Here is a 22,036-nt window from a genome sequence, read left to right as displayed (position 1 = left end):
TCAACGCATTCAGGAGATAGAGCCGGGCTTCGGCATTTCGAGCCACACGAGCATTGTAGCTTACTATCTCATCTGAAGGGTGTAGAAGGTGGACAGTTTTAGTGGCACAAACGACAGAAGCCCTATGTGCTTTCAACCAATCCATTCCCAGAATGAGGTCAATATTGGAAGACTTCAGAATAATGGGGGAGGCAAAAAATTCCAACCCTTCAATTTCAACGGAAATGTTATGGATAACCATGGAGGTTTGGCATTGGCCCGCGTGGGTTTTTACCACTAGTGGAGTGTGCATCTCTTCGTATTTAATGCCATGCATGAATGCAAAATCTTCTGATATGAAAGAATGTGATGCTCCTGAATCGAATAAAATAGAAGCCGGTACTGAATTAACGAGAAGAGTACCCATCACAGTGGCAGGCTGGTCTTGAGCTTCATTCAGATCAACATGATTAGCCTGACCACGACCATAAGGTCGGGCATTGCCATTGCGGGGCTAGTTGTTATGGCCAGTTGAAGGCAGAGTTAGCTGGTTCTTTTTCTGATTGCACTCTTTGGCAAGGTGACCTGGACGGCCACACCTGAAGCACAATTCATCATTGGGGTTGTAAGCAGGAGCTTGGGGTGGTGCGGTCCAAATAGGTTGCCTCGGGTGTTGGGTAACGTAGTAGAAATTCAAAAAATTTCTACGCAACACCAAGATCAATCTACGGAGTAATCTAGCAACGAGGGAAAGGGGAGTGCATCTACATACCCTTGTATATCGCTAAGAGGAAGCGTTCAAGTGAACGGGGTTGATGGAGTCGTACTCGTCGTGATCCAGATCACCGATGATCCTAGTGCCGAACGGACGACACCTCCATGTTCAACACACATGCAGCCCGGTGATGTCTCCCATACCTTGATCCAGCAAGGAGAGAGAGAGAGGTTGGGGAAGACTCCGTCCAGCAGCAGCACGACGGCGTGGTGGTGGTGGAGGAGCGTGGCAATCCTGCAGGGCTTCGCCAAGCACCACGGGAGAGGAGGAGGAAGAGAGGTAGGGCTGCGCCAGGGAGAGGATTAACTCATGTGTTTGCAGCCCCCAATACCTCAAGTATATATAGGGGAAGGGGAGGGGTGGTGCCCTCATCTAGGGTTCCCTCCCTAGGGGTGGCGGCAGCCCCAAAACCCATCTGGGGTGCGGCCAAGGGGGGAGAGGGGGAAACTTGCCCCCCAAGCAAGGTGGAGGCGCCCCCTCCCCAAACCCTAGGCGCCTTGGGCCCTGGTGGGGGGCGCACCAGCCCACCTGGGGATGGTACCCTCCCACACTTGGCCCATGCAGCCCTCTGGGGCCGGTGGTCCCAACTGGTGGACCCCCGGGACCCTCCCGGTGGTCCCGGTACGTTACGGATAGCACCCGAAACTTTTCCGGTGACCGAAATAGGACTTCCCATATATAAATATTTACCTCCGGACCATTCTGGAACTCCTCGTGACGTCCGGGTTCTAATCCGGGACTCCGAACAACATTCGGTAACCACGTACATCTATTCCCTATAACCCTAGCGTCATCGAACCTTAAGTGTGTAGACCCTACGGGTTCGGGAGACACGTAGACATGACCGAGACAACTCTCTGGCCAATAACCAATAGCAGGATCTGGATACCCATGTTGGCTCCCACATGTTCCACGATGATCTCATTGGATGAACCACGATGTCGAGGATTCAATCAATCCCGTATTCAATTCCCTTTGTCTAGCGGTATAGTACTTGCCCGAGATTCGATCGTCGGTATCCCGATACCTTGTTCAATCCTGTTACCGGCAAGTCTCTTTACTCGTTCCGTAACACATCATCCCGTGATCAACCCCTTGGTCACATTGTGCACATTATGATGATGTCCTACCGAGTGGGCCCAGAGATACCTCTCCATCACACGGAGTGACACATCCCAGTCTCGATTCGTGCCAACCCAACAGACACTTTCAGTGATACCCGTAGTGCACCTTTATAGCCACCCAGTTACGTTGTGACATTTGGTACACCCAAAGCATTCCTACGGTATCCGGGAGTTGCACAATCTCATGGTCTAAGGAAATGATACTTGACATTTAGAAAAGCTTTAGCATACTAACTACACGATCTTTGTGCTAGGCTTAGGATTGGGTCTTGTCCATCACATCATTCTCCTAATGATGTGATCCCGTTATCAACGACATCCAATGTCCATGGTCAGGAAACCGTAACCATCTATTGATCAACGAGCTAGTCAACTAGAGGCTTACTAGGGACATGGTGTTGTCTATGTATCCACACATGTATCTGAGTTTCCTATCAATACAATTATAGCATGGATAATAAACGATTATCATGAACAAGGAAACATAATAATAATAACTAATTTATTATTGCCTCTAGGGCATATTTCCAACAGTCTCTCACTTGCACTAGAGTCAATAATCAAGTTCACATCGCCATGTGATTAACACTCACAGGTCACATCACCATGTGACCAACATCCAAAGAGTTTACTAGTGTCACTAAACTAGTTCACATCATCATGTGATTAAGACTCAATGAGTTCTGGGGTTTGATCATGTTATGCTTGTGAGAGAGGTTGTAGTCAACGGGTCTGCAATATTCAGATCCCTATGTATTTCGCAAATCTCTAGGTCATATTGTAAATGTTGCTTGCACGCTCCACTTGGAGCTATTCCAAATGGTTGCTCCACTATACGTATCCGGTTTCTCTACTCAAAGCTATCCGGATAGGTGTTAAGCTTGCATTGACGCAACTCTTTACGTCGAACTCTTTATCACCTCCATAACCGAGAAACATATCCTTATTCCTCTAAGGATAATTTTGACCGCTATATGGTGATCCACTCCTTGATCACCTTTGTACCCTCTTGCCAGACATGTGGCAAGGCACACATCAGGTGCGGTACACAACATAGAATACTATGGAGCCTACGTCTAAGCATATGGGACGACCTTCATCCTTTCTCTCTATTCTGCCGTGGTCGAGCTTTAAGTCTTAACTTCATACCTTACAACTCAGGCAAGAACTTCTTCTTTGACTGATCCATCTTGAACACCTTCAAGATCATGTCAAGGTATGTGCTCATTTGAAAGTACCATTAAGCGTTTTTGATCTATCCTCATAGATCTTGATGCTCAATGTTCAAGCAGCTTAATCCAGGTTTTCTATTGAAAAACATTTTTCAAATAACCCTATATGCTTTCCAGAAATTTACATCATTTCTGATCAACAATATGTCTTCAACATATACTCATCAGAAATTCTATAGTGCTCCCACTCACTTATTTGGAAATACAAGTTTCTCATAAACTTTGTATAAACCCAAAATCTTTGATCATCTCATCAAAGCGTACATTCCAACTCCGAGATGCTTACTCCGGTCCTTAGAAGGATTGCTGGAGCTTTGCATACTTGTTAGCATCTTTCAGGATTGTCAAAACCTTCTGGTTGTATCACATACAACCTTTCCTCAAGAAAAATTGTTGAGGAAACAATGTTTTGACATCCTACCTACAAGATTTCATAAATAATGCAGTAACTGCTAATCCAATTCCAACAGACTCTTAGCATCGCTACGAGTGAGAAAGCCTCTCCGTAGTCAACTCCTTGAACTTGTCGGAAAACATCTTAACGACAAGTCGAGCTTTCTTAATGGTGACACTTACCATCATTGTCCGTCTTCCTTTTAAAATCCATCTGTACTCAACAGCCTTATAACCATCGAGTAGTTCTTCCAAAGTCAACACTTTGTTTCATACATGGATCCTCTCTCGGATTTTATGGCCTCTAGCCATTTGTCGGAATCCGGGCCCACCATCGCTTCTTCATAGCTCGTAGGTTCATTGTTGTCCAGCAACATGACCTTCAAGACAGGATTACTGTACCACTCTGAAGTAGTACGCATCCTTGTCACCCTACGAGGTACGGTAGTGACTTGATCCGAAGCTTCATGATCACTATCATAAGCTTCTACTTCAATTGGTGCAGGCCCCACAGGAACAACTTCCTGTGCCCTACTACACACTAGTTTAAGTGACGGTTCAATAACCTCATCAAGTCTCCACTATCCTCCCACTCAATTGTTTCGAGAGAAACTTTTTCTCGAGAAAGGACCCGTTTCTAGAAACAATCCCTTTTGCTTCCGGATCTGAGATAGGACGTATACCCAACTATATTTGGGTGTCCTATGAAGATGCATTTTATCCGCTTTGGGTTCGAGCTTATCAACCTGAAACTTTTTCACATAAGCGTCGCAGCCCCAAACTTTTAAGAAACGACAACTTAGGTTTCTCCAAACCATAGTTCAAACGGTGTCGTCTCAACGGAATTACGTGGTGCCCTATTAAAGTGAATGTGCTTGTCTCTAATGCCTAACCCATAAATCATAGTGGTAATTCGATAAGAGACATCATGGTATGCACCATATCCAATAGGGTGCAGTTATGATGTTCGGACACACCATCACACTATGGTGTTCCAGGCGGTATTGTTTGTGAAACAATTTCCACAATGTCTTAATTGTATGCCAAACTCGTAACTCAGATACTCATCTCTATGATCATATCATAGACATTTTTATCCTCTTGTCACGACGATCTCCAACTTCACTCTAAAATTACTTGAACCTTTCAACAATTCAGATTTGTGTTTCATCAAGTGAATATACTCAGTATCTACTCAAATCATCTGTGAAGTAAGAACATAACGATATCCACTGCGTGCCTCAACACTCATTGGACTGCACACATCAAATGTATCACTTCCAACAAGTTGCTTTCTTGTTCCATTTTACTGAAAACGAGGCTTTTCAGTCATCTTGCCCATGTGGTATGATTTGCATTTCTCAAGTGATTCAAAATCAAGTGAGTCCAAACGGTCCATCTGCATGGAGTTTCTTCATGCGCATATACCAATAGACATGGTTCACATGTCTCAATCTTTTCAAAAAAGAGTGAGTCCAAAGATCCATCAATATGGAGCTTCTTCATGTGTTTTATACCAATATGACTTAAGTGGCAGTGCCACAAGTATGTGGTACTATCATTACTATCTTATATCTTTTGGCACGAACATGTGTATCACTACGATCGAGATTCAATAAACCATTCATTTTAGGTGCAAGACCGTTGAAGGTATTATTCAAATAAACAGAGTAACCATTATTCTCCTTAAATGAATAACCGTATTGCAATAAACATAATCCAATCATGTTTATGCTCAATGCAAACACCAAATAACAATTATTTAGGTTTAACACCAATCTCGATGGTAGAGGGAGCATGCGATGCTTGATCACATCAACCTTGGAAACACTTCCAACACACATCGTCATCTCACCTTTAGCTAGTCTCCGTTTATTCTGTAGCCTTTTATTTCGAGTTACTAACACTTAGCAACCGAACCGGTATCTAATACCCTGCTACTACTAGGAGTACTAGTAAAGTACACATTTAATAGAATGTATGTCCAATACATACTTCTATCAACCTTGCCAGCCTTCTCATCTACCAAGTATCTAGGGTGCTTCTGCTTCAGTGACCGTTCCTCTTATTACAGAAGCACTTAGTCTCGGGCTTGGGTTCAACTTTGGGTTTCTTCACTCGAGCAGCAACTGATTTGTTGTTTCATGAAGTATCCCTTTCTTGCCCTTGCCCTTCTTGAAACTAGTGGTTTTAACCAACCATCAACAATTGATGCTCCTACTTTACTTCAACTTTCGCGGTGTCAAACATCGCGAATATCTCAAGGATCATCATATCTATCCTTGATATGTTATAGTTCATCACGAAGCTCTAACAGCTTGGTGGCAATGACTTTGGAGAAACATCACTATCTCATCTGGAAGATTAACTCCCACTCGATTCAAGTGATTGTGGTACTCAGACAATCTGAGTACAAGCTCAATGATTGAGCTTTTCTCCCTTAGTTTGCAGGCTAAGAAACTCGTCGGAGGTCTTATACCTCTTGACGTGGGCACGAGCCTAAAATCCCAATTTCAGCTCTTGAAACAACTCATATGTTTCGCGACGTTACAAAATCGTCTTTGGTGCCTCAACTCTAAACCGTTTAACATTACTGAACTATCATGTAGTTATCAAAACGTGTATGTTAGATTTTCGCAACATCCACAGACGACGTTCGAGGTTCAGCACACCGAGCGGTGCATTAAGGACATAAGCCTTCTACGAAGCAAGGAGGACAATCCTTAGTTTACGGACCTAGTCCGCATAATCGCTACTATCAACTTTCAACTGAATTTTCTCTAGGAACATATCTAAAATAGTAGAACTAAAGCGTGAGCTATGGCATAATTTGCAAAAACCTTTTGACTATGTTCAGGATAATTAATTTCATCTTATGAACTCCCACTCAGATAGACATCCCTCTAGTCATCTAAGTGATTACATGATCCGAGTCAACTAGGCCGTGTCCGATCATCACGTGAGATGGACTAGTCATCATCGGTGAACATCTTCATGTTGATCGTATCTACCATACAACTCATGCTCGACCTTTCGGTCTCTTGTGTTCCGAGGCCATGTCTGTACATGCTAGGCTCGCCAAGTCAACCTAAGTGTTTCGCGTGTGTAAATCTGGCTTACACCCGTTGTATGTGAATGTTAGAATCTATCACACCCGATCATCACGTGGTGCTTCGAAACAACGAACTTTCGCAACGGTGCACAGTTAGGGGGAACACTTTCTTGAAATTATTATGAGGGATCATCTTATTTACTACCGTCGTTCTAAGCAAATAAGATGCATAAACATGATAAACATCACATGCAATCAAATAGTGACATGATATGGCCAATATCATTTTGCTCCTTTCGATCTCCATCTTCGGGGATCCATGATCATCATCGTCACTGGCATGACACCATGATCTCCATCATCATGATGTCCATCATCGTGTCTCCATGAAGTTGTCTCGCCAACTATAACTTCTACTACTATGGCTAACCGTTTAGCAATAAAGTAAAGTAATTACATGGCGTTGTTCAATGACACGCAGGTCATACAATAAATTAAGACAACTCCTATGGCTCCTACCGGTTGTCATACTCATCAACATACAAGTCGTGATTCCTATTACAAGAACATGATCAATCTCATACATCAAATATCATTCATCACATTCTTTTGGCCATATCACATCACATAGCATACCCTGCAAAAACAAGTTAGACGTCCTCTAATTGTTATTTTGCATGTTTTATGTGGCTGCTATGGGTTTCTAGCAAGAACGTTTCTTACCTACGCAAAAACCACAACGTGATATGTCAATTGCTATTTACCCTTCATAAGGACCCTTTTCATCGAATCCGATCCGACTAAAGTGGGAGAGACTGGCACCCGCTAGCCACCTTATGCAACAAGTGCATGTCAGTCGGTGGAACCTGTTTCACGTAAGCGTACGTGTAAGGTCGGTCCGGGCCGCTTCATCCCACGATGCCGCCGAATCAAGATAAGACTAGTAACGGCAAGTAAATTGACAATATCGACGCCCACAACTGCTTTGTGTTCTACTCGTGCATAGAAACTACGCATAGACCTAGCTCATGATGCCACTATTGGGTAACGTAGCAGAAATTCAAATTTTTTCTACGCAACACCAAGATCAATCTATGGAGTAATCTAGCAACAGGGAAAGGGGAGTGCATCTACATACCCTTGTAGATCGCTAAGCGGAAGCGTTCAAGTGAACGGGGTTGATGGAGTCGTACTCGTCGTGATCCAAATCACCGATGATCCTAGTGCCGAACGGACGACACCTCCGCGTTCAACACACATGCAGCCCGATGACGTCTCCCATGCCTTTATCCAACAAGGAGAGAGGGAGATGTTGGGGAAGACTCTGTCCAGCAGCAGCACGACGGCGTGGTGGTGGTGGAGGAGCGTGGCAATCCTGTAGGGCTTCACCAAGCACCGCGGGAGAGGAGGAGGAAGAGAGGTAGGGCTGCGCCAGGGAGAGGATTAACTCATGTGTTTGTAGCCCCCAATACCTCAACTATATATAGGGGAAGGGGAGGGGCTGCGCCCGCATCTAGGGTTCCCTCCCTAGGGGTGGCGGCAGCCCCAAAACCCATCTAGGGTGCGGCCAAGGGGGGGAGAGGGGGAAACTTGCCCCCCACGCAAGGTGGAGGCGCCCCCTCCCCAAACCCTAGGTGCCTTGGGCCCTGGTGGGGGGGCGCACCAGCCCACCTGGGGCTGGTCCCCTCCCACACTTGGCCCATGCAGCCCTCTGGGCCGGTGGTTACCGATAGCACCCGAAACTTTTCCGATGACCGAAACAGGACTTCCCATATATAAATCTTTACCTCCGGACCATTCCAGAACTCCTCGTGATGTCCGGGATCTCATCTAGGACTTCGAACAACATTCGGTAACCACGTACATCTATTCCCTATAACCCTAGCGTCATCGAACCTTAAGTGTGTAGACCCTACGGGTTCGGGAGACACGTAGACATGACCGAGACAACTCTCCGGCCAATAACCAACGAGGGATCTGGTTACCCATGTTGGCTCCCACATGTTCCACGATGATCTCATCAAATGAACCACGATGTCGAGGATTCAATCAATCCCGTATTCAATTCCCTTTGTCTAGCGGTATAGTACTTGCCCGAGATTCGATCATCGGTATCCCGATACCTTGTTCAATCTCGTTACCGACAAGTCTCTTTACTCGTTCCGTAACACATAATCCCGTGATCAACCCCTTGGTCACATTGTGCACATTATGATGATGTCCTACCGAGTGGGCCCAGAGATACCTCTCCGTCACACGGAGTGACAAATCCCAGTCTCGATTCGTGCCAACCCAACGGACACTTTCGGAGATACCCGTAGTGCACCTTTATAGCCACCCAGTTATGTTGTGACGTTTGGTACACCCAAAGAATTCCTACGGTATCCGGGAGTTGCACAATCTCATGGTCTAAGGAAATGATACTTGACATTTAGAAAAGCTTTAGCATAGGAACTACACGATCTTTGTGCTAGGCTTAGGATTGGGTCTTGTCCATCACATCATTCTCCTAATGATGTGATCCCGTTATCAACGACATCCAATGTCCATGGTCAGGAAACCGTAACCATCTATTGATCAACGAGCTAGTCAACTAGAGGCTTACTAGGGACATGGTGTTGTCTATGTATCCACACATGTATCTGAGTTTCCTATCAATACAATTATAGCATGGATAATAAACGATTATCATGAACAAGGAAATATAATAATAATAACTAATTTATTATTGCCTCTAGGGCATATTTCCAACATCGGCGATGGAGGAGGCAGGCGAGGTGTGGCATAGGACTGTCTTGGTGCAGGTGCAGTTGGACGATACATGCTATGGGGAGTCCATATCCGACGCTTCTACGCTGACGGGCTCGAAGATGAGCCAGCATCACGGCTGTGTTTGAGGGATCCCTGATGTTCCTGCAGACCAGTCTCAACCTAAATAGCCTTGTTCACCAAGGTGGTGAAGTCGGCAAAGTCATGAACGAGCAGTGCTAGCTTGATATCAGGGTGAAGTCCATCATGAAACTTTTCCTGTCTGCGAGCATCAGTTGCAATGTCTTCTTCAGCATAACGTGACAAGTCTAGAAATTCCTGCTGATAAGCATCAACAGACTTGTTGCCTTGGGTGAGGTTGCGAACTCTCGCTTCTTCCTGTCCATGATTCCCTGAGGAATAAAGCAGGCACGGAAAGTGGCTTGGAAATCCGGCCAAGTGATGACCGTTCCAGCAGGTAGGGTACGCCTATGGCTGTCCCACCATTGAGCAGCAGGACCCTTGAGGAAGAAGGATGCGAAGGTGACATAGCTAGTAGGGGCAACACTAGCAGACTCCATTTCATATGTGATGTCGCGGAGCTAGTCATCAGCATCAAGGGGCTGAGTTGAGTTGCGGTAGATTGTCGGGTTGAGGCACATGAAGTCCTGCAAAGTAACTTGGGCTGGCTGTTGGTTCATATTCAGACGAGGAAACTGAGCCATCATTCCTTCCATGAACTGGCGGGTCATCTCAAATTATTGTATCATTCCGGCAAAAAATTCGGGCGGTGGTGGATCGTTGCCACCACGGCCACGACCAGCAAGTCTAACCATCGTGCTAACATGTAATAGGGGTAGTTCAATATCGGGCATTTGCAAAGACAACGGATCATTCATGATGAAACATGCATAAAGAAAGAGGTACGATGAATACCACATAGTACTCAACTCGATGGTGTGTTTAATATTCAAGAGGCTATTCTAAGGAATAACTATGGCTTATCCAACTTTGGGGTGAATGTGGTCACGGGATCCTAATGTGAGAGTTAGTAAATTTGTTTAACCCGAGTAGAAGAGAGTTAAGAGTCCCAGAGTATAGACGATGAGTAAAAGATCCTAATACCACCCAATGGCGACGTGGGCTCGTAAGACACACAGCCATGTTAGTAAAAGTTTTTCAGTGACTAGACTCAACTTCAGCCAAGGAGTTGGAAAGGGGGCTACCTACAGGCAGTCGGCTCTGATACCAACTTGTGATGCCCCCGATTCAATCATACACTAATCATACACGCAAATGTGTACGATCAAGATCAGAGACTCATGGGAAGATATCACAACACAACTCTAGATACAAATTAAAATAATACAAGCTTTATATTACAAGCCAGGGGCCTCAAGGACTTGAATACATAAGCTCGAATACAAACGAGGCGGCGGAAGCAACAATATCTGAGAACAGACATGAGTTAAACAATTTTGCCTTAAGAAGGCTAGCACAAAAGACACAACGATCAAAAAGGCAAGGCCTCCTTCCTGGGAGCCTCCTAACTACTCCTGGTCGTCGGCGGTCTTCACATAGTAGTAGGCACCCTCGTGGTAGTAGTAGTCGTTGTCGAAGTGGCGTCTGGCTCCTGGACACCACCATATGGTTGCAACAACTAGAAAGAAGAAAGAAGGGGGGTAAGGGGTAGCAAAGCAACCATGAGTACTCATCCAAAGTACTCGCAAGCAAGGATCTACACTACATATGCATCGATGTCAAAGAAATGAGTAGTATATGTGGATTGCACTGCAGAATGCCAGAAGAGAAGGGGAAAGCCTAGCCTATCAAAGACTAGCATCTTCAAGTAGCTTCAAGCATCTTGCAGCATCAGAAGAGATAAGAGTAGCATAAAGTAAAGTAGTAGTAGTGTTATCAACCTCGGCCAGAGATCCTTTCTCGACTCCCTGCAAGAAAGAAATCCCAGAGCCATACTATCCAATTATCACCTCAAGAATCCAGTTCTAGTTGTATCGATCGGGATACAACTCCGAGTGTCTGTTACCGTAGGACAGGCTATCGATAGATGTTTTCTTCCCTGTAGGGGTGCACCAACTTACCCACCACGCTCGATTAACTCCGAACGGACACACTTTCCCGAGTCATGCCCGGCCTTGGCCAAACAATACGCCCCAACCCGACCTAGGGTAAATAGAGAGGTCAGCACGCCAGACTAAACCTATGCCCCCAAGGGTCATGGGCCATCGCCCCAGGAACTCCTCCATGTTGCGAACACGAATGGTGAGCAGACCTAGCTACCTCCTTAAAAAGGCAGGTGCTTACATGTCCAACCTGGCGCGCGCCGCTCTGTCACTGACGTCTATTAAGCTTCGGCTGATGCATATGACGCAGAATGCCCATACTATGCCCACATGATGGCTAGTGCTATCAGGCCAGAGGCCCCTCAAATCAAATATCTAAATCACAGTGTGTTGGTAGTGCGGTCACGAGCAGAGACTCACGAAAGATGTGACCCCATCGCCCCGTCTCGAGGACTTGCGGCAAGGGCTAAGAATGCCCGGCCACGCCTCGTATTCAACTCTCGGGTACCCTCCAGGTCAACCCGTCTCCACATCACTCGCAGGTACACATCAGGGTCGACCCGCCTTTCCAAGTAACAGTTGTAAAGTCCAAGTATCCGTGTGTCCAAACATCAAGGGGAAAACCCGAGGAATCACCCCCAGTGAATTCCACTACATGTAATCATCAAGGTGAATGTAAGAGGAACCACCCTCGAGGTTCACACTTGAGGGGTTGCACGACAGAGTCGTATCGGAAGTGGTTAAGGAGGAAATCACCCTCAATGACCATGACCGTATAGCTACACTACAGAGATCTCATCAGGAGTGATGTATGAGGTTCCACCCTCGGCACTCGATGGTAACTCCGTAGAGTCGAGCAACAAAAGGGCGTGATGTGATGTGAGGTGCCGGGCTCTGGTCTTCGATCACGTTGATCGAGACGTTGATGATGAAGCAGGGGCAACAAGGACAAGGTGGGGGTCACTGATGGATCACTAACCAACCTATACTAAGCAGTTTAGGATAAGCAGGTAGGTAATGATAAGCAGGCTATGCATCAGAATAGGAGCAAACAATAACAGTAGCAAAATCTAATGCAAGCACCAGAGAATGGAATGGGCGATATCGGGATGATCAAAGGGGGGGGCTTGCCTGGGTGCTCTGGCAAGGAGGGGTCGTCGTCGACATAGTCGATCACAGCGGTAGCATCGATCTCGGGGTCTACCCGAGAGAAGAGGGGAGGAAATAGTAAATATAAAGCAAACATAGCATCACAAAGCATAACATGGCAATATGTTGTGCCGGGTGTGACCTAACGTATGGCTACATGATATAGGTGAAGGGGAAATTCAACCGGGAATGTATTCCCGGTTCCGGACCTGTGTCAGACAGATGACCGGAGGGGAATGTTCCATGTTCAGATAGTTAGAAGCATCTGACAGGTATGTGGTTAGCATATTCAGGTTCGTCTCGTTGTTCTGAGCAATTTTCATGTATAAAGTTTTTCCAACCAAGCTAAGGTTTATTTTCTATGAATTTTCAAAGATTAAACCATTTTCTAGAATTATTCAAATTAACAGAAAAGGGAATTATTACATCAGCATGATGCAATGCTGACGTCAGCAGGTCAACAGGTCGGCTGACAACTCAAACCAGACAGGTGGCGCCATGTCAGCCACTCTAATTAACAAAGTTTGTATTAAACTAATCTGAGGTTAAATAGCTACTGGGCCCCACATGTCAGTCTCTAATTAGTAACTGATTAGGTTTTAATTATTAAAACATTTTAATTAATTAATATAGACGGTGGGGCCCATGTGTCAGTGGCAACGGGCTGCCTGGTCAGCAGTTGACTGGGTCAACCTAGTCAACTGGGACCCGCGGGGCCCACCGGCAGTGGCTCTGGAGTCGCCCCAGGCCAGCCACACCGGCGACCGACGCCGGAGTGACTCCGGCGACCAAAACAATGGCGGCGCCTCGCCGGAGTTGGCCGGAATCGTGCTACGGGGCTCGGTTTCTGGCATGCCTGGGTGCGTTCAAACGGGCATCAATCGCTGCATCGATTGGTGGCCTCGGCCGCAACAGGGGAGGCCGGAAAAGACGTCGGCGACGAGATGGAGCGGGCGGCCGTTATGGGTGAGCTCAGGTTCGTCGATACAGGGCACGGGGAGGCTCGTGCGCGTGCTAGTTGGGCTCCTAGGAGCAGCAGGAACTCGACTGTGGGCTTGCGCGAGTGTGACGGCGGCTGTGGCCATGGCGGCGAGGTACACAGCGGCGACCAGAGCTCGGCCACGACGACGAGCTAGCTACAGCGCGAACTAGAGGAGGTAGAGGATAGAGGAGGGAGGCAGCTCACCTAGCGGCATGCACGGTGGCCTTTGGTGGTTTAGTAGCTGCAGAGGGCGATGGGGCTCGTCGGAGAAGCGTCGGCAATCTGAGGAGAAAGAAGGGCTCGATCCATGGCTGCGGTGTCATAGCGCTCGAGCTCGAGGTTGGGGAGGTTGCAGCAGAGCTCGATGGAGCCCGTGGACGTCCTGGCGAGATGCGAGGAGCGTTGTGGCTACATGGTCGACGGCGGTGCAGCCATGGCTTCGCTCGGGCGTCGGCGGGGAACGAGGGGGAGAGGCAACGAGCAGGCGAAGAGGTCGAGGGGAATCTGGGAGTGGGTGGAGGTAGGTGGGGGAGGCCTCGAGGAGCCGGAGAGGGGGGGCTATTATCCACCCGCGGCGTTGCCGATGAGGTGGTCGGGCGGCGACGAGCCCGTGTAGCGGCGCGCATCGGGGGAACAGGAGGGAGGGGAGAGCGACCGGGGAGTGGGCGTCGGCCAGCGTAGCTGGGCCAGCTAGCTCAGGTGGGTTGAAGCCCAAGTGGGGCAGGGGCTTTCTTTCCCCTCTGCCTTTCCTTTTTTTAACGTTTGCTTTCCTTTTAAAAGTTTTTTGTTTTAGTTATTTTAGGCCATTTAGACACTTTGCAAAAATGTTGGTTCACCACCAATATTACCAGAAGAATACTTTCCACATGATGAACATTTTAGTTTTCATGTTTGAGTATTTTTGAATTTCACACATAATTTGTATTTGAGTTCAACTGGAATTTCAAAAAGATAAAAACAATGATGAACAAACACTTGTTTAGCAAAAGGATTAATTTAACCCCAGGGATTACTGTAGCATCATTACACCGGGGTGTTACAAAGCATTAACACATAGTGAATACATGAACTCCTCAAACTATGGTCATCACCGGATAGTATCCCAACTTCTGTAACTCTGGGGTTTGCGAATCATAACGCATAGTAGGTGAATATAACTTGCAAGATCAGATCTAGAACATAGATATAATGGTGATAGCATAAACGGTTTAGATCTGAAATCATGGCACCCGGGCCCAAAGTGACAAGCATTAAGCATGGCAAAGTCATAGCAACATCAATCTCAGAACATAGTGGATACTAGGAATCAAGCCCTAACAAAACTAACACGATTACATGATGAATCTTGATGTCTACCATGCAACCTTCTTATTATAGACTCGTGTTGGGCCTCCAAGCGCAGAGTTTTGTAGGACAGTAGCAAATTTCCCTCAAGTGGATGGCCTAACATTTATCAAGCCGTGAGAGGCGTACGATGCAGATGGTCTCTCTCAAGCAACCCTGCAACCAAATAACAAAGAGTCTCTTGTGTGCCCAAAAGACCCAATACAATGGTAAATTGTATAGGTGCACTAGTTTGGTGAAGAGATGGTAATACAAGTGTAATATGGATAGTAGATATAGGTTTTTGTAATATGAAAATATAATAAACAGCAAGGTAACTAGTAACAAAAGTGAGCAAAAATGGTGTTGCAATGCTTGAAAACAAGGCCTAGGGTCATACTTTCACTAGTGCAAGTTCTCTCAACAATGATAACATAATTAGATCATATGGCAATCCCTCAAGGTGCGACAAAAGTCACCCCAAAGTTTCTATCGCGGAGAACATAAGATGAAATTGCTTGTAGGGTACGAAACCACCTCAAAGTTATTCTTTCCGATCAATCCATTGAGCTATTCCTATAAGTGTCACAAACATAACACCATATGACACACATCAATCAACCCTAATGTCACCTAGATACTCCAATGTCACCACAAGTATCCGTGAGTCAATTATACGATATGCATCAAACGACTTCAGATTCATAATATTCAATCCAACACAAAGAACTTCAAGAGCATCCCGAGATTTATACCGGAGAAAGGAATATGAAAACGTGCATCAACCCCTATGCATAGATTACCCCAATGTCACCACAGGAATCCACAAGTTGATAACCAAAACATACATCAAGTGGGTCAACAGAACATCCCACTATCACCACAAATATCCCATCACAAGACATACACCGAGTGCTCTCACCTCCAAAGATTCAATCTGACATAACAAAACCCCAAAGGAAAAGACTCAATTCATCACAATGTAGAGAGGGGGAGAAACACCATATGATCCAACTATAGTAGCAAAGCTCACGGTACATCAAGATCCTGCCAAATCAAGAACACGAGAGAGAGAGAGATCAAACACATAGCTACTGGTACATACCCTCAGCCCCGAGGGTGAACTACTCCCTCCTCGTCATGGAGAGCGCCGGGATGATGAAGATGGCCACTGGTGATTGTTTCCCCCTCCGACGGGGTGCTGAAATGGCTCCCGATTGGTTTTTTGTGGCTACAGAGGCTTGCGGTGGCGGAACTCCCGATCTAGGTTTCTTTCTGGAGGTTTTGGGATTTATAGGAGGTGTTGGCGTCGGGGACAAGTCAAGGGGGCCCACGGGGTGACAACAAGGCAGGGGGCGCGCCCTAGGGGGTGCCTCCACCCTTGTGGTTGCCTCGGGACTCCTTTTCGATATCTTTCTGTTCCAGTATTTTTTATGTTTTCCAAAAATATTCTCCGTGAATTTTCAACTCGTTCCGAGAACTTTTATTTCTGCACAAAAACTGACACCACGGTAGTTCTGCTGAAAACAGCGTCAGTCCGGGTTAGTTCTAATCAAATCATACCAAAATCATATAAAATTGTTGTAAACATGACATGAACACTTCATAAATTATAGATACGTTGGAGACATATCAAATCTCATCCAACTCCTCACCGACTAGCGAGCCTACTAAGGAATTACTCACTCCCGGTGGGGAGCATCATGGAATTGGCAATGGAGAAGGGTTGGTGATGACGAAGATCGAAGATTCCCCTCTCCGGAGCCCCAAACAGACTCCAGGTCTAGACTCTCGATGAAGAACAGCAGGCTGCGACGGCTCCATCTCGTGAAACGCGATAATTCTCTCTCCCCAATTTTTCTCTGAAAATGTGATTTTATAGTATCAGGTTTGAGGTCTGCGTGGCCACCAGGTGGGGACAACCCACTTGGGCGCACCAGGAGGGGGGCGCGCCCTGGTGGGTTGTGCCCACCCAGGTGCCCCCCCCCCTCCGGTGGTTCTTGGCTCCAGAAATTCTCTTTTATTGTATAAAAAATCCTCGCAAAGTTTTGTTCCAATCCGAGAACTTTTATTTCTACACAAAAACAACACCATGGTAGTTCTACTGAAAACAACGTCAGTCCGGGTTAGTTTCATTCAAATCATGCAAATTAGATTCCAAAACAAGAGGAAAACGTTAGGAAAAGTATATACGACAGAGACGTATCAACCATGCACTAATCATACACGCAAACATCCACTATCAAGACCAGAGACTCACGGGAAGATATCACAACACAACTCTAGACACAAATTCAAACAAAAAGCTTTAAATTACAAGCCAGGGCCACGAGGACCCGAATACATAAGTCAGCGAAAGCAACAATATCTAAGTACATACATAAATAGACAAGTTTGTCTTAAGAAGTCTAGCAAAACAACAACAACTAGATCGAAAAGGCGCAGGCCTCCTGCCTAGGGCCTCCTATCTACTCCTGGTCGTCGGTCTCCATGTAGTAGTAGGCTCTGTTGTGGTAGTAGTAGTCATCGGCGGGATCAGCTGGCTCCTGGGCTCCGTCATCTGATAGCAACAACCGGGTAGAGGGGAAAAAAGGTAGCAAAGCAACCATGAGAACTCATCCAAAGTACTCGCAAGACTTACATCAAATCTATCCTAAGTATGCAACAGTGTCAAGGGAAGGGTTTGTCTGAGGACTATACTGCAGAAATGCCAAAATAGATGGGAAGGCTTAGCCTAGCGAAGACTAGCCTCTTGCAGCATCTTGCAGCAACAGAAGAGAGTAGAGTAACATATCATATAGTAAAAAATATATAATAGCAACACCAATAAATCCTTCCTCATCTACCCCGCGAGGAAGCAACCCCGGAGCCATCATAACAGTTTAGTGTAACAAGTATACAGTTCTAGTTGTAGTAGATCGGGATACAACTCCGAGGGTCCGTTGTTGTGGACACGGCTATTCGAATAGATTACTTCCCTGCAGGGGTGCACCAACTTACCCATCACGCTCGATTAACTCTGGTCGGGCACACTTTTCCAGTTCATGCCCGGCCTTGGCTGATCGACATGACGTAGTCCTACCTAGGCTCAACAGAGAGGTCAGCACGCCAGTCTACATCCTAAGTGCGAAGGGATCATGGGCCAATCATCCTAAGCACTCATGAGTGTTGCGCGACTAGCCAGGGACCAGACCCACCTCCTTATACAAGCGCAGGCAGTTACCATCCACCCCAACAATCAGCCCACATCTCAAACTATAACATCTATAGAGCTTCCGGGAGAATCGTACGACGTCGAGTGCACATAACTTATACCGCGTGGTGGTTAGTGCGAAAAGGCCAGAGGCCTACTCAGGTCACATATCCAAAACCGTTAGTGTGTTGGGAGCTCGCGGTGACAATCAGTGCTCCTGTTGCTCCATCTCGCAGTCTTACCACAAGGGACTGGCACATCCCTCTCCTGGGCGGTCTTTGCCTACCCGGTCGTGCCGCATCAATAACTCTCGCAAGTACCCTTGGAGCCGACCCGAGACCGTTGGGAACTCGGGTCCACCTCTACTGGGGCGGTACCACCTGTCCCTTCAGTCCCGCTGTAACAGTTAAAGTAGTTGTGGGTCCATACCATCAAGGTGAACTCATAGGAATCACCCTTGGTAGGTTCACACCTGAGGTAAAATGTCAAGGTGAACTTGGAGGAATCACCCTCGATGGGTTCACACTTGAGGAGCTGCATGACAGAGACATCATCGAGACTGGTGAGTGAGGAATCACCCTCTGTTAAACACACTCGATGTGCTACACTATAGATATATCATCGTAAGTAGAACACGAGGCATCACCCTCAGCACTCTCTGCACAGTCGTACAACTAAAGGAGGGTGCTGGTGTATGTTCAGTCTCTGCACCTCGATCACATGGATCATATAACTGGTAGTAGAGCATGGCAACATGAACAATGGTGTGGGGCCTCTCATAGATCACTAACTAGCCTATACTAAGCATATAGGACAACAAGTAAAGTATCAACAACATGTTTCAAAATCAGGCTATCCATGAGAATAGGAGTTATCGAACACACTGGCAAAATCTAATGCAAGCACGAGAGAGAAAGAATGGGCGATATATGAATGATCAAGGAGGTTTTGCTTTCCTGGAAGCTCTGCGACAAGTGGATGGACGTCTGTAGCATAGTCGTACTCAGCGCCGCCAGCATCGGGCTCAGGGTCTACAAGAGAAGAAGAGGGGGAAGAAATAGTAAATATAAAGCACACAAAGGCAACACAAAGCATGACATGGTGATATGCTATGCTAGGGGTGACCTAATGCAGTGCCAAATGTTACAGACAGAGTGGGAAAATATCCAGAAATATTTTCCCGGCTCCAAGCCTTTGTCGGTCAGACGATCTGGAGGGGAAGGTTCCATGTTTGCTGTATTGGGGACATGTGGCAGGTATGTGGATGGCATATTCAGATTCGTCTTATTTTTCTTATCATTTTTCATATATATAAATTGTTTTCATCCGAGTTATGGTTTATTTTATATAATTTTTTAAAGTTTTAATATATATATTTTTGAAATTGTTATTATTTCTAAATAAATTAGCAAAATGCTATGTGCACTCAGAGAGTGTACATGGAATGGTGCTACAATGGCTGACAGGTGGAGTCCACTGGGATGAGTCAGCGCTGACTGGTTAGCCTTATCAACTCGAACAGTGCACATGGGTCCCGGTTGTTAGTGTCACGGTGTTAATTGAATACCATTAGGTTTAATTAACAGGGCGTCATACATGTAAGTGTCACATGTTTAATTGAATGGTTATTTAGCCGAGTTAATTAGTGTGGGGCCCAATAGTCAGTGGGTGACTACTCCTAATTAACCTAATCACTAATCCTAACCCTAATTTAAAGGCGACTAATAGGCGCCGGCGCGCCGGCCCTAAGTTTGGGCCGGTCGCGCCCCAGCCGCCCGATTGGCCCAGCCCGAACCGTTCGATCCTAATCCATCCAGGTCGCCTTCTTCCTCCCTCTCGCTCTGCTGTTCCCGTCCTCCACTCGTAGGTCCCCCATGGTGGCCGCCCCTTTCCCACGCGTTCCGCAGCGGGTCCTCGGGGTCGTCCCTATCCTCTTGCAAACTCCATCTCTCCCAGCCGGCCCCGCCCCTGGTCAGCCCTCCGCGGAGCAGCACCTCGTGTCTCCGGCAAGACCTTGCAGCGCGGCGTATCACCATCCCCTCGCCCCGCAGCACCATGCGCTCGTCGGCTCGTCCCCGTTCCAGTGCGGGCGACGATGTCCATGCGTCTGTGGCCGTCGCATCCAGCCGCCCCATGGCATCCCTTGTGGCCGTCGCAGCCCGTCCTGACCACCAAAACTCGTCATGGTCACCATCGTCATGCGTAGTTCCACCAAAGCAAAAAAATTGCCGGTAGAAGCTTTTAGCTTGTTCGGTTGCAACAAATAAGGATGTCCGCCATCGCCACCGCAAAAAACACTCTAAACAAATGCAGCAAACCAAGATGCTGGTTCCAGCTCTGAATTTGCCGGTTGTAGCAAACCCAGATGCTGGTTCCAACCCTGGCTTCGCCCAGAACAAATCGTTTTGCTAGAATAAAAACCTCCTGGACACTACTCATGCGGTCGCCGTGGTAGCAAAAAAGCTCTCCGGTAGAAACTTTTGCCTTTGCTGGTTGCAACAAATCATGCGCTCGCCGTCGTTGGCGCAGAGAAACACTCTGACGATGAAGCAAAAACAGTTGTGATTCTAGCTCTAGCTTTATCGGTTGTAGCAAAACGGAAAGCTAGTTCCAGCTCGGGCTTTGCCCAAAACAGATTGTTTGCTGCAAACCGCCTCCTGATCGCTACTTCTGTCAGTCGCCATGGTAGCGAAAACTCTCGCCGGTAGAAGCTTTTGCCTTTGTTAGTTGCAACAAATGGGAACATCCGCCATCGTCGCCACAAAAAACACTCGGACATTGAAGCAAAACTACATGCTGGTTCCAACTCTGGATTTGCCGGTTGTAGCAAAACCGCATTCTGGTTCCAGCATCCCTGTACATGTCACGGTTGTGCAACGTATTTTCGGATGCAGCTCACCGATGTATTGCACGCCGTCGTGCAGTAACCATGGTAGGGGACGGCTGCGAGGAGACGGGGAAGGTGCCCTAGGGAAAATGCCATCGGTTCCAGCAAAGATATCTTGGGTTGTAGCATCGATGGGGGAGTAGATTGAGGTGCGTGGAGGAGGAGATGCTTGTAGCGGTGAGAGAGGAGCAGAAGTAGCAGGAGGTCACGCCGTTGGTGCTAACGAGCTCACCCTGCGGTGCATAAGGTGAGAGGAAGAAGCAGCGATAGAAAGAAGAAGCAAAAGAAAAGAAAGAAGAAGAGAAAAAGAAGCTGCAGTGCCGAAGAGATAAGGAAAGCGATGTTTTGTTGAGGCCCACCGAGCGCATGTGGCCAGCCTGTTTCCAGCATCAAAAGCGGACGAGCGAGGGGCGACCGGCCGAGCGCTCAACCGGTCGTCCGGAGGGAAACGCTTCCCTAATTTAAATCGGGCTGGGCCAGGTGCCAGAGGTAAAGCCGACTGGCTGGGAACGCATCGGCAGAGGCGCCGGCGGCTGCGGTGTGGCGCTCGTGGGCCTGGGCAGCAACAGTAGTAGCGCTAGTAGGCAGAGCAAGCAGCCAGCGGCAGTAGGGCAGCATCGACTGCAGCAGGGAGCAGCAGCCGCAACAGCAGGCAACAAGTAGCGTTAGCCGACGCGAGTGGGCAGCTGCAAGCGGCGACGAGGCCACGCGCGGGCGCATGCACATGAAGGCGCGGGCCGGGGCGCGCGAGCGCGTGGCCAGGAAGCGCACGGGGCGGCCATAGGCCTGCGGGAACATGGATTCCAGGGACGGCTGCCGAGCACGGTGAGGGCGGCTTACGGCGGTGAAACAGAGCGGGAAAAGAGGGGAATCGGAGGAGGGCTCACCAGGGAGGCCACAAGCGAGCGCTAGGGGGTTGGGGAGGGCCGGCGCAGCGGGATTGGGCGTTGGCATGCGACAGCCAAAGGTGGAAGAAGACAGCGGTCCCGTCGGCATTGGGCTCTCCGGCTCGAGCCTGATGGTGTAGACGACTTAGCGAACGACAGTGGTTCTCCTGGACAAGGCCTCACAACACGAGGAGGGCGAGGAGCATGTGGGCACGGTCGGCCATGGCG

This window comes from Triticum dicoccoides, chromosome 4B (genome assembly GCF_002162155.2).
Source record: "Triticum dicoccoides isolate Atlit2015 ecotype Zavitan chromosome 4B, WEW_v2.0, whole genome shotgun sequence".
In the NCBI taxonomy this organism is placed as follows: Eukaryota; Viridiplantae; Streptophyta; class Magnoliopsida; order Poales; family Poaceae; genus Triticum; species Triticum dicoccoides.
Note: the sequence above shows the minus strand (reverse complement) of the source record.